Source organism: Callospermophilus lateralis, chromosome 15, assembly GCF_048772815.1.
Source record: "Callospermophilus lateralis isolate mCalLat2 chromosome 15, mCalLat2.hap1, whole genome shotgun sequence".
Classification (NCBI taxonomy): domain Eukaryota; kingdom Metazoa; phylum Chordata; class Mammalia; order Rodentia; family Sciuridae; genus Callospermophilus; species Callospermophilus lateralis.
Window position 1 is genome coordinate 75090723 of NC_135319.1, and position 13073 is coordinate 75103795.

Sequence of the window (13073 nt, forward strand, 5' to 3'; positions counted from 1 at the left end):
TCTCTCTCTCTCTCTCTCTCTCCCCCCCCTCTTTCTCTCTCTCCCTCTATGTGTGTTTGTAAATGTTCTTCATAGAAAAATTCTTTCTACTCTCTCCCTCCTTCCCTCAGCTCTCTGTGACCTATTCTAAAGAAGAACTAGAAAGGGAATGCAGAAATTTCTAAAAGGAAGAATGGCCTTTAAGGTTATTGGACTTTAAAATTTGCAGTATAAATATCACCCTGGCAACTTTTCCACCAGAACTGAAGATATGAGAAGCAATAAAAATAAGAGTGCTTTTGTGATTGTTGGGGTGAAGGCAGTAGTCACATGGCAACTAGCTGCAGAGCTGCCCACAGAGAAATTCTAAAGATGTGGTTGGATCCTTATTTACATTGAAGTGGCCCCTTATGCACTTTAACTAGAGTGAGGGACAGCTGAGCCCACGTCCAGGTTGTCTCTGTAACCACCAACCTATATGGGCTCCCTAGGTCAGGGTCCCTTGGGGAAAGAGGGATGCTTTTGCAAGTCTTGCCTGCTCAAGAATTGGACTTGCTTTCTCCCTACACATTTTTTCTCAAAAGAGAGAGTTTTTAACTGAGTTCTAGACCAGAATGGAAAGAAGAGGATTAGCAGGTACAGGCCAGAATGAAAATATTTGTAAGGTGAGGAAGCTCTTTGAAAAACAAGCCTTGCTTGGGTGGAAATTCTAGTTGCCTCTCACCCATCTTTTTTTTTATTATCATTAATAATATTTTTATTTTTAAATTTTAATTTGTTATATATGACAGCAGAATGCATTACAATTCATACTACACATATAGAGTCACACCATTCACATCTTCATACATGTACTTAGGGCAATGATATCCATCTCATTCCACCATCTTTCCTACTGGGCATGGTGGCACATGCCTTTAATCCCAACAGCTTGGGAGGCTGAGGCAGAGAGATCAAGAGTTCAAAGCCAGCCTCAGCAAAAGCAAGGTGCTAAGAAACTCAGTGAGACCCTGTCTCTAAATAAAATACAAAAATGTTAGCTCAGTGGTTGAGTGCAGCTGAGTTCAAACCCAGTACGGGGGGGGGGGGGGGGGATATATGTGTGTGTGTGTGTGTGTGTATGCATACATATATATCTGTCTGTTAGTGTGTTTTGTGGCCCTGGAAATTGAACCCAGGGAGACTTTAACATTTAACTACACTCCAGCCCTTTTCATTTTGTTTTATTTTATGTTATGTTAGTTTGAAACAGGGTCTCACTAAGTTGCTGAGACTGACTTTGAACTTGCAATCCTCCTGCCTCAGCCCCTTGAGTCACTGGTATTATAGGTGTGCACCACCAAGACCAGCTCCCCATTTCTTTTTAATCAGTTTGCTTATCTATAACAAACAGCAGATAAGTAGTGCTGGTAATGATTATTTTAAAAGAAAAAAGATGTGGTTATAAAGAACACTTAGCTTGTTGTATTTGATAGGGTGTCATTGTTACTTTATTTTAATATCCTATTACCTAATTTGGGGCATGCAGGAGATGTTCAACAAATGATAATTCATTGACTGGTACAAAGATTTTGTCGTTATCACTCTTGTTTGTTTTGTTGCTGTTGTTGTGTTTGGGGATCTCACTATGTTCCCCAGCTGTCCTTAAACTCCAGCTCAAGTGAATCACTGCCCTCAGCCACCTGAGCAGCAGGGACTACAGGAGCAGCCACTGTACCTAGGATCCAGTTCGACCAACCCATCAGGTTTGGAAAGTTAATCACAGGTTGATAAACTGGAAAGTTAAGCCGGAGCCATATTATGTTGGGTTGTAGACATCAAATACTATTCTTACTACAGGAACTTGTGCCTTTTATGTGCAAATAAATAGTGCAGTCTGTGAAATGGGATGGCCTCTGGAGGGACAGGTATAAAGCTGATTTACTTTCCAGAATATTTTATTTCTCCCATCTCCTGATTTCTACTTTCCTGGTGAGGAACAGGGTAGCTATGGCCACGCGTAGCAGCTGCTAGGCCCCCAGTGCATAAATAAGCCGGGTGACAAACAGAATATTAACCTTTAGCAACATACAACTGATCTTTCTTTTAAAAGTGAAAATACACTTGGAAACTGAAGAAAGTAGTAAGTATAATCTTCTGTTGTCATTAAATCAATAAAGAAATTAAAGACAACATTACTCAAAACTCTGGTTCTTGGAAAATCTCTCTTTTTTATTATTATCATTATTATTATTGTTATTTCATTTTTTAGTGGCCTCTGAGTGTGAAGGATTCAGGAGTTAAAGGCATAGCAAGATATAGAAAAGATATTGCTTTTGCCTGAGTTTCATGAAGCTGATATCAATCTTTTATTTCATAAACTTCAGGCTGGTTATTGCTTTAAACACAGGCTTTGGTGCATTAAATGTGGCACTGACAGGAATACAAATAAGAGAATTCCCAGTGACTCTAACTAGTGGGGCTATAAGAGGCCTGACTTCCTCCCAGCCTGGAGGCTGGAATGCAGGAGAGGGCACCAAGCATCTAGGTCTGGAGACACATGTGAGCTCAAATGACTTGAAGAATGACTCCCAAGTACAATTTCTTCTGTCATTTGTCTCTAACTAGAGGAAGAAAGGACAAAAGATTCGATTGAGCCTCAGGACACAGTCTGGAAGTGATCAGGTTGAATTGGTCCAGACCTCAAGTCAGATCTCAGATTTATGAGATGACAGCATTTTGTAACAGTTAATCTCTAAAAGTCACTTCTGGTGTAAAATTTTAAGTTCTGAGTCCATAGCTATCCAAAGCAATCATCAATATTTTGAGAAATGCTTTTGAAAACACCAAATTGTCTTGATATTAATCCCAACCTGGAGAGGAAAAGGCAGTACAGTTGAAAAAACTGAGGTTCATCTAAACTGAAGGATAGAATTGGCTAACCCAGTAACAGAACTTGTCCTCCGCACTGGGTCTTTTGACTTCTGGTCTTTTGTCTTTTTGTTCTTTTGGTCTTTTGGCTTCCATGACACCTTTTCGCTAAGGAGAATATGAGATCTATTTAAAAGGAACTCTCTCGAGAAAAAGGGGAAATGGTACTTCCGAATTTTTCAGGGAGCATCAGATCCGAGACTAAGGTAGGAAAGTAGAAAGAGCTTGTCCATAAAGTCAGGAGAAATGATAGGGTTTCCCACAAAATTAAAAACAAGTCCTAAAACAAACCACTATACATGAATGTCATTCGTGTCCACAGTAAGAACAAATGTTTATGTTGCTGGATGTCTACGTCACTTCTCCTTGGACTACAGAAGAAAGGGCAAATCCCTCATTTCTAAAGTCGTCAATAATCTGCCTTCTCTTCTCGTGCTCACCACCCACTTCATGTACTGTATTCTCCACAGGGACAAAGGATAGTTCTTCCCTGGCCTGCCCACACTTTCCTGCCCTGTCCCAACTCAGCCAGTTTTCTCAGCCTGTGATTGTGTTTTCTTCCTCTGTGTCCACACATCTCCACTATTCCAAAAAACAGCCTCTTATTCTTCCAGCCTGAAATGTTGCTCTCTCTTTCTCCTCCAGATACATTCCTCTTTCTCCTCTGTGTTCCTTATTTCTCTCTTCTATTGCCATTAAATTTACCCCATGGCCTCCTCTTAATCAGTACATTCCTTTTAAGTCTAGCAGAATACTGCCTTGCACAGGACGTGGATTTAGAAATTCATACCAACCACATCTCGTTGTCTAGGGTGCCAGGACCCCTCCCTTACCTCTCAGATCAAATATTAAAAGCTCATTACATGATGCCCAATAATATTGGCTGAATGCTATTTATTTGTTCTTTTGATTTCAAGGCCACTTTTACCTTAAAACTCTTTTTCACTCTTTATTCACTTTTAGAGTACTATTATCTAATACCAAAACAAATTTGCAAAATCCTGAAGACTCCTTGAGCATTTTTAGGGTATTTCCTTCTAACAAATGGGAGCACTAAAGACCCAGACCCAGAAACTCATTGCTCAATTCGGAAATCACCAGAAGAGCTTCAGTCTCAGAGCTAGACTTTTCCTTGTGATATATAGGATTTTCATTGTGATGTATTTTTAAAGCTCCCAGATGAAAACATGCTGAACTGAAAGGATATATTTTCATTTCATTGCTTTAAACCCTTTTCAGATGGCTACTAAAACACATGCCTAATCATGGCACATATTTAAAGACATGAAATATTTATAATGCAGTGCCTGAGAAATGATGTATAGTATATTGATTCTACAGTTCAGGAAATTCTGGATACAAAGACTCAAATTGATGCTCTCAAATTATCATGTCAGTGCAAACAAATTTTTCTTAAAAAACAGTTCATCTCCAGAGTTTGATTTCCATTCTGAAAGATGTTCTCCAGATATGTCTTAGATGACATAAATAAATCACGGCTGTAACTCTCTCCACAGCCATCAAAGTACATCCTGCCTTGTGGCTGAATCATTTCCGAACAGGTGAGATGGTTCCTGCTGCTCCTAACATTTTAGAGCTACCCCATAAAAGGCTACGTCTAAGTACATATTTGCTAAATGAAATGAAAAGTCTCAGTTGGATTCCCCAGGGTTCTGAATGACTCCCCACTACTGTTTTGATGTCTCATAGGAAGTTCTGGCTACATCAGTGAGTTTGCAATCCTGGGAAATCATAAGTACTCGGTAACAGATGGGAGTTAAAGTGGGACATACTAAGGGCTTTTCTTTGTTAGAGACTGGAACTGTTTTTCTAACTTCTATATTTTATTCATTTGATTCTTTAAATCATGTTTCCTCTGCAACTTCCTTTCCTCCGGTGATTCCATCATTATCTTTTGTTTTGTATTCCTGTCTCACTTCATGTAATAGGTACTTGAAGCAGCTAGTGGGTACTCAATAAAGTTTGTCAAATAAATAAAAAATTATTTATGAAACTTCGTTGCCATGTGCCAGATATTATGCCAGAGCAGAAATTGTGGCAAGAACAAATATGGGTTCCTTACACTGTGAAGTGAAAAGTCTAGTCAGGAAGATGGATCATCAGTCAAATCATCACAAAGCAAATGCTAATCACAAGTGCATTGAGTGCTAATTAGGAAGCAGCACAGGGTCGTAGGAAGGTTCATGGTCAAGATCTGAGTGGGTGGGGAAGATCGGGAGTGCCTCCCTGAGAAAGTGCAGCTTTAGCTGAGATCTGAATTGTTCATAGGAGGTGCTGGACACATAAGATGAACATGCAGGGCACAGCGAGTAGCAATGTACAGAGGGCATCAGGAAGGAATCCAGACGTTACCATGGGCTAAATGAAGGATGCAGGGCTAGAGCCCAGCGAGTCAGCAAGGGATGGTGAGTGAGAAGTCAGAGAGGAAGGCCAATATCAGGTGAGGCATACCCCTAGCTCCATGTTCCAGAGCTTCATTTTGAGAGCCACAGACGTGTTGGAGGATTTTAAGCAGAGAATTGACATAATTGGATTTGGGTTTCAAAACCAGCGTGAAATTTATTGATGCAAAAGGAGGAAGGCAGCTGCAGTGCTGCCTGGTGAGAGGACAGGAACAGTAAGCAGAAGGTTAATAATAACAATATGCTTTCATTATTGAGCTCGCACTGCGTCCTCTCTTCTTGATACACTGACACATCTGTTTCTAGAGGAATAGTGGATTTGAAATCATATCCAAGTGGATCCTTGGCAACCTACATCCCGGATTGGCTTTAGGGCTTTCAGAGATGCTACCATTGTAGAGAAAACAATAGGGGAAACATCACCAGTCTGCCATCAGACTTTGAAAATACATTTCTTAGGTTCAAGCTGCTGTTCCCATCAGCAGGGTGACGTGTTCCTGCTGCCAAGACAACAATAAGCACGAATTCAAAGTTAACAAATGAGAGAAGCTTTGTAGCTGAGAGAATGCGATTCCAAGTGTACAAATGTGTGAAAATCACTTAAAGAGAGCAAATGCCATGTCCCTTACTATGGGTAGGGAGTTAATAAATTTATAAATCATTGTTTATAATAATTATTCTTACAGAAACTTAAGCTGTTAAGGAATTGAGGCTACTTCTAGCTTTTTATCCACAGTACCCAGAACTGTGCCTGGTTGGTAGAAGCCCCACCGGTGTTTGTGGAAACTGATCTCTGGAATACCTTGCCACCCCGAGCAGAGGACACATTACTAGCAATATTACCACTCCCCGGACATACTTGTTTGAAAGGAAAACTGCAGAAAATAAAGCTCCACTTAGATCATTAGTGAAGTCGGCTGCTTGGACTGTTTCAGTCCACCTACATAGGATGGCCCACCCATCACCTCTCAGGTGCCATCCTGTTCTTGCAACTCTGGGTCAGTTCTCTCAGGTCAGGGCTGGGTCTTGTAAGTACTCCTTGGCCACTTGACAGAGAAAAAAGTGCAAAGAGTAATAAATATACAATATATAAATTTGGTATTTTTGACCAATATTATGGGCACAACCTCAACAGCTGATAGCAGAGAACAGTGCCCTCCTGCCCTTTCCAAGCCCAGTACCAGGAATGGACTTCATCCAGTGCCAGGCCATCCTATGCCAGAATGTTCTCAGTTACCCAGGAATAAGGTGGATGCAGATCCTCCCAAACAAACAGGGTAGGGAGGGGAGAAAAAAGACTGAGTGAATGAAAACCCCTTGGTTCTGTCTCATGTGAATTTTACTTCTTTACCCACATCAAAATTGAGAGATGGTCAAACCAGTAAACTGATCCCCTCAAGGAACTCAAATTTCATCTTGGAGCAGCTCTGGTTGAAGAGAGTTCATCCTGATGTTGAGCCTGTCTTCCCAGAAACTTCTTCCTGCTGGGGAAAAAAAAAAATCAGCTCCTTGATGGCAGAATTTTGTTTTCTTTTTTGCATTATTGCAACACTCAACAAATATCAAATATCACTTGAATGAATGAATCAGTCTTAGCTCTCACAGAAGTCTGACCTTCCACATACCACCCTTTTGGATATGCAATCATGATACAATATATACATATATGTTTACCTGATCTTCCTGCTTAAACTTCTCTCTTAAGTCAAGTTTCCAGATTGTTTCACTATCCTGGTCTCTTTTCTGACTTTAAAATCGAGGTTCTCAGCAGCTGGGTTCCAGGTGATTTTATCCAGGCAGGCTCCTAGGAGAAGGTGACATTTCCTCTGAGCTTTGAAGGATGATAGAAGTTAAGTTTGTTGGAGGGGACGGGTGATTAAATCTTCAACAGGGACAAAAGCCCTGAGGTGGATAATCATAGGGAAGATGTGAGGAGGTAAGAATAAGTCCATTTAGCTGGATCATTGGGTGCAGAGAGGGTGCAATAGGAGAATGAAAATAGTTTATGTCAGTGAGGTCCAGATGGGAGGAAAGGCAGGACTAGGGATTTGATCTCGGTCTATGGATATAGGGGAGCTACAGGAGGTTTTAGAGCAGGGGAGTGGCATGATCCAAACTGTGCATCAGAAAGATTTAGCTGCTGTTAACATAGAAAACATAACAGAAAAGGAGGAAACTTGTAGCAGGGATACTAGTAGGAGATTTTAGTAGATCAAAATAAGGACCAAAGATCTGAAACAACCAGGACAGCAGCAGAGGGAAGAGGGCCCCCCTGAGATAGAATAGGATTCCACAAAGGGAGTGTGGAGAGGATGGAATCTATGCAGGTAGGACTCCTGGGAAGCTGGGAATGGTAACGTGCATTAGCTATTCACTGGATGCCAGGCATCATGCAGAGCAGTAGAGGCGCATGTAGCACATGGAATCCTCAGAAGCACCCTGGGAAGTCAGCCTCCCTATTTTACAGGTGTGGTCACAGAGGCACAAAGGTTAAATAACGCACCTAAGTATACTCAACAGGTGACAGATGGCACCTGACACCACAGTGCTTTGAATCCGGGCACCTGTGGCTTCAGTCCACCCTCTTCATCACAAAGCAGGGTGACTCCCAAACACCAGAATTCCAAGAGTCCAGCAGGTCAGGGTGGGGAAAGGCTGACAGGGTGGAGAAGGAGCCTGGAAAGCATGCGAGAGCAAAGCAGAGACCTGGAAGTCCAGCAATCCAGGGAGAAGGGAGACAGCAGGAAACAGCCCTACTTTCAGGGCCCCATTGAGCAGTTCAAATGCTTCCCAGGTCCCAGCCGCCACCCTGGGAGTTCAGCACTAGTACTCTCACTCCTTGGTTTGCAGAAACTCAGAGGGGCTGAGATGTGAACTGAGTCTCCATTGTCTACTGTTAGCTCTCAACTAATACTTTGCCAAAACTGACCCAAGGAGCAGCACAAATGAGAAAAGGAAAAGGCCACTAGATATGCCTAGTGATCATGAGTGACCATATGCTTAAAATCCAAACCAATGCATGTGAAACAGGGTGCTATTAATGATTGCACTGGGAGAACTGGTGTGCCAAGATGTCCCAAGCTACCTAGGACATCAGCAAATAAAGTAAAATTGTAAGAAAAATGAAATGGCAGTGGGGGTTGGGAGCCAGAAGGCAACGAACGACATTAAAAACAACTTGAGAGGGGACAAGATCTGCTGGACACTGAGCAAGAACAGCATCTCACACAGCATCCCACAGAGGCACTTCACAAATACCTGTTGACCCATTAATCAGGACCCAGGAATGGACTTTTTTTTCATAATAAATGGGATGATTCAAACTAAAAAGCTTTTTCTCAGCAAAAGAAACAATCAGTGAGGCAAAGAGAGCCTCCATCTTGGGAGCAAATTTTTACCACTTGCACATCTGTTAGAGCACTAATATCTAGGATATATAAAAAACTCAAAAAGCTAAAGACCAAAATAACAAACAATCCAATCAATAAATGAGCCAAGGATCTGAACAGACACGTCCCAGAAGGTGATATACAATCAATCAACAAATATATGAAAAAATGTTCAACATCTCTAGCAATTAGAGAAATGCAAATCAAAACTACGCTAAGATTTCATCTCACTCCAGTCAAAATGGCAGCTATTAAGAATACAAACAACAGTAAGTATTGATGAGGATGTGGGAAAAGGCACACTCATACAATGCTGGTGGGACTGCAAAATGGTGCAGTCAATATGGAAAGCAGTATGGAGATTCCTTGGGAAACTTGGAATGGAAACACCATTTGACCCAGCTATCCCTCTCCTCGGTCTATACCCAAAGGACTTAAAAACAGCATACTACAGGGACACAGCCGCATCAATGTTTATAGCAGCACAATTCACAATAGCTAAACTGTGGAAACAACCTAGATGCCCTTCAGTAGATGAATGGATGAAGAAAATGTGGTATATATACACAGTGGAATACTACTTAGCAATAAGATAGAATAAAATCATGACTTTTGCAGTTAAATGGATGGAATTGGAGAAGATAATGCTAAGTGAAGTTAGCCAGTCCCAAAAAAACAAATGCCGAATATTTTCTCTGCTATAAGGAGGGTGATTCATAGTGGGGTTGGGAGGGGAAGCATGGGAAGATTAGACGAACTCTAGGAAGGGCAAAGGAGGGGGGAATGAAAGGGGGCAAGAGGGGTAAAGAAGATGGTGGAATGAGATGGACATCATTACCTTAACTACATGTATTAAGACATGAATGGTGTGAATATGCAAAAATGTGCTTTATATGTGTAATGTGAATTATAATGCATTCGGCTGTCATATATAACAAATTAGAATAAAAAAATAAAATTTTAAAAAAGATAAAAATATTTGTCAGATTTGTAGTCAGAAGGAGAGGACCTGTGGAAGGGAAAAAATGATGCAAGATGCAAGAGAAATTTATAAACCAAAGAGGGTCAGAGAACCTCAAGGGAAGAAGAGTTTACCCTGAAAAAAAAGGAATCATCGTCTCCAAAAGAGGGAATAAAATGAAGCGACCAGGAATGAAGGACTTACAGGCAGGACGAGGACGGCTCTTCAGCAGAGAGAACGTGGGGCTTCAGGCTGAGGACAGGAGCTCAGAGACAGTCATTCCACATTTCACATGGCAGGTATGGGCTGAGCCTCTTCCCCTAGGTGAACAGGCCTCCTGTGGCAGCCAGGAAAGACCCCTGAGCTGTCTGCAGTCACATGGTTACCCAAGGACTAGGAGCCCGAGGTAAGTCGCAGAGCAGGGACCTGCTTCCAGTTCAGCCACTGACATTCTGTAACCCGGAAGGAGGCAGGACCCTCTCAGGGACCCAGTGCATGAAGGTTGAACTTTACCACTGGGCCCCTGAGGATTAAAGGCCTAGGTTAGACAAAGAGTGCATTTTAAAAATTCAAGTATCACAGAGAATAAAAAGTGCACATTGCTTAAGTGTTCATTTCTCTGAAATTTTGCAGACTGAACATGTTACAAAAGACACCACATAACTGGTAGCTTGGAGGCCTTCTCATGCTGCCTTCCAGTCACTAACCCTCCAGCCAAGGAAACCTTTTCCTGACTGTTAACCGCATAGACCAGCGTCACCTGGGTTCATTCTGGGCACTATCTGGCACTATTTGGCATCTGTTTTCTTCCCCTCAGCATGATTCATGATGACATGTGTAATGGGAAAGCTTTCAACTACCATTCCCCAAAATAAAGTCAGTGCTGCATATTATTCATCAAGCTTAGTGAGTCTGAGTTAAATGACTGTCCTTTACTGTGGGATAACGTTCTTCTATCTATTTTGCAATAAAAATGTGTTTTTAAGAGCTCTTTCTGTGGTACTGGAACTTTGATTGATATTTTGTTTTGCTTTGTTTCTTTTAATATTTTTTGTCCTCATTTAGCAAATTCAATCTCTAAATTATATTGTCTTAAAATTCGAGCCACCCAGACAGTCACCAGCTGTGAGCCGTGCTGGTCTGAACAGGCTCTCGGGCCTGTTGGGCCAAACTCTGAGACTCTGAGCTTCCTGGTTAAAGCCCCTCTGGTGGTTGAATGTGAAAGAAGAGATGACCATAGACTGGGCCCTGCCTGCAGAAGCCACAGAAATAAAACTTGGCTTATCCTGAGAGGACAGAGGAGATATGGATAGTAGGCTTGTAACCTCTGCCCAGTGCTCACAGAATGACCATAGACAGTAAGTTCACTTGCTCATTAGAACAGACCAGATGAGGTTTATCAGGCAGCAAAGCAGACCTGGGATGGAGTAGGGGAGGGAGGTATGCAAAAAGAAAAGTGAAACCTTTATAGGGCTAGACCAGAGTCCAGAGCAAGTCAGCATGAGCTCAAGTTTGACTGTCTTCAACACAGGGCCCAGTGGAATCCTGGGAAGAGGAGAAACAGAAAGGAAAGACAAGCGTGTTGCATGGACTTCCCTGGCAGAAGGACAGAGAAGTAAGGCAAGGCTGTCTGGCACACATACTAGTTAGGATGGGGTTTGAGTTAACCTGCAATGGCATTGCTCCAACGTGAGCACTCCATGGAGAAACCTTAAGAGAAAAATTATCCAGGTTATTTCCTGCCCTGAAAGAGCAATGTTGGAAGCAGAATAAATTGTTGGGGGAAAAAATAATTTTAAAGGGAATCTCAGCACTCCTAATTCTTAAGGAATAAGTGTCTGGTGAGATTACAGAATATATGATGGAATCTTCCATCTAGCTCTATCCAAGTAGAGGAACCTCCCAGGAAAAACACAGATCACCCTTCCCTAGGAGTGGGCAGTTATATATGTAGCTGCATCTCCTTTAGTGCAATCCATGGCAGGGCAGCTCCTCCCAGTACAAAACCAATCTGAGGCTGGGTGTTGCATCACTTGTTTGCAAAAGGATGCACCAAGAATTTTTTTTTTTCCATAGGAAGCATCCATCTGGCATAAGATTCCTTGTCCACACAACTTTATATATTATACAAAGCAAGACAAATACCAGCATCTCTCCATAGTTGTCTGGTTTTGACATTGTTTCTGCAAGGGACAGTTTTGTTTTATTTACAACTGGCCAGCCTGCAACACCACCATTCCATCCATTAGCACCTCCATCTCCTGTTTGGGAGAATTCTCTAACTTGTAAGGCCTCATAAGTCCCAGCCCCTGGAATTTTGCACTGTCTTCTCTACTAGTGGAAGTCAAGGAGGCCACATGGCTTCTGTACCACCCTCTGCAGTTGGCCACCAACCAGGCATGACAGGTCAAATGTTCATTCCTGGCACTTTGAGCCTGGGCAGAGTTATGCTATGTCAGAGGGGTTGCTTGAAAAGCAGATTCAGCACAGCAACTATAGCCTTTTAACACCTTTCCTGGTGCCTCATTGTCAATGCCATCAATAATTTCTCATAAATTCTTCCTCTTTCCACCTTTACTTCCTAAATATGGGCAGAGTAGGTTTCTGATTCTCACAAGTGAGAACACAGCTGGTTCTATTTCTATCACACATATAACAAGTCCACATGTCTACCCAAAAAACTTCAGCTCTGATACACTGCAGGTTCTTCCATTCATTTCCTTTTATCTCTCTGCATTCCACCAATGAAAATAGGTGCTCAAGAAGGGAGGCAGGGAACACTAACCCATAGGATTAGATGATCTCCTAAGTCAAGGCATAGAAACTTGGCGTGAGGCTCACTAAGAGCCACACAGAAGCATCTTAAAGTCACTGAGAGTGGATTTAATTTCAAATAATCCCATGCTAAGATACAAGAATATAAAGAACTACACTTCACATCTGCCTCATGAGATATTATGTCTTAGTATTTAATTTTAAAGTCACACTGAACATTATGTTTTAATTAATGAACCTTGCCTCACAACGCAGTGAGGAGCATTTCTGCCAGTTAGCAACAGGTCGCTCTCTCCTACATGTCCTCCAAATCTACACTGCAATGCCAGGCAGGGGGAGCAATGACCACTCTGTCAATTTCTGCCTAGGGGTTTCTTCACCCGCTGGTGCCTCACTTTTTTGTCATCTCCCTGTCAAAGGACAGTTAGAGCATGAATGCTTGCATCTGTAGATGCTATTCCTTGACGCAAATACAATTTCCTTCACTGAATCACTGAGTGTGCCCCTCATATCGCTCCCCAAGCCCTCTCACCACGCCCAGCTTACGCAAGGAGTGTGTCCAAATCTGCAAATGGCAGCTGCCTACATGAGATGGGCATGTATCCCATAGAGGCACAGAACTACATTGTCTCTCAC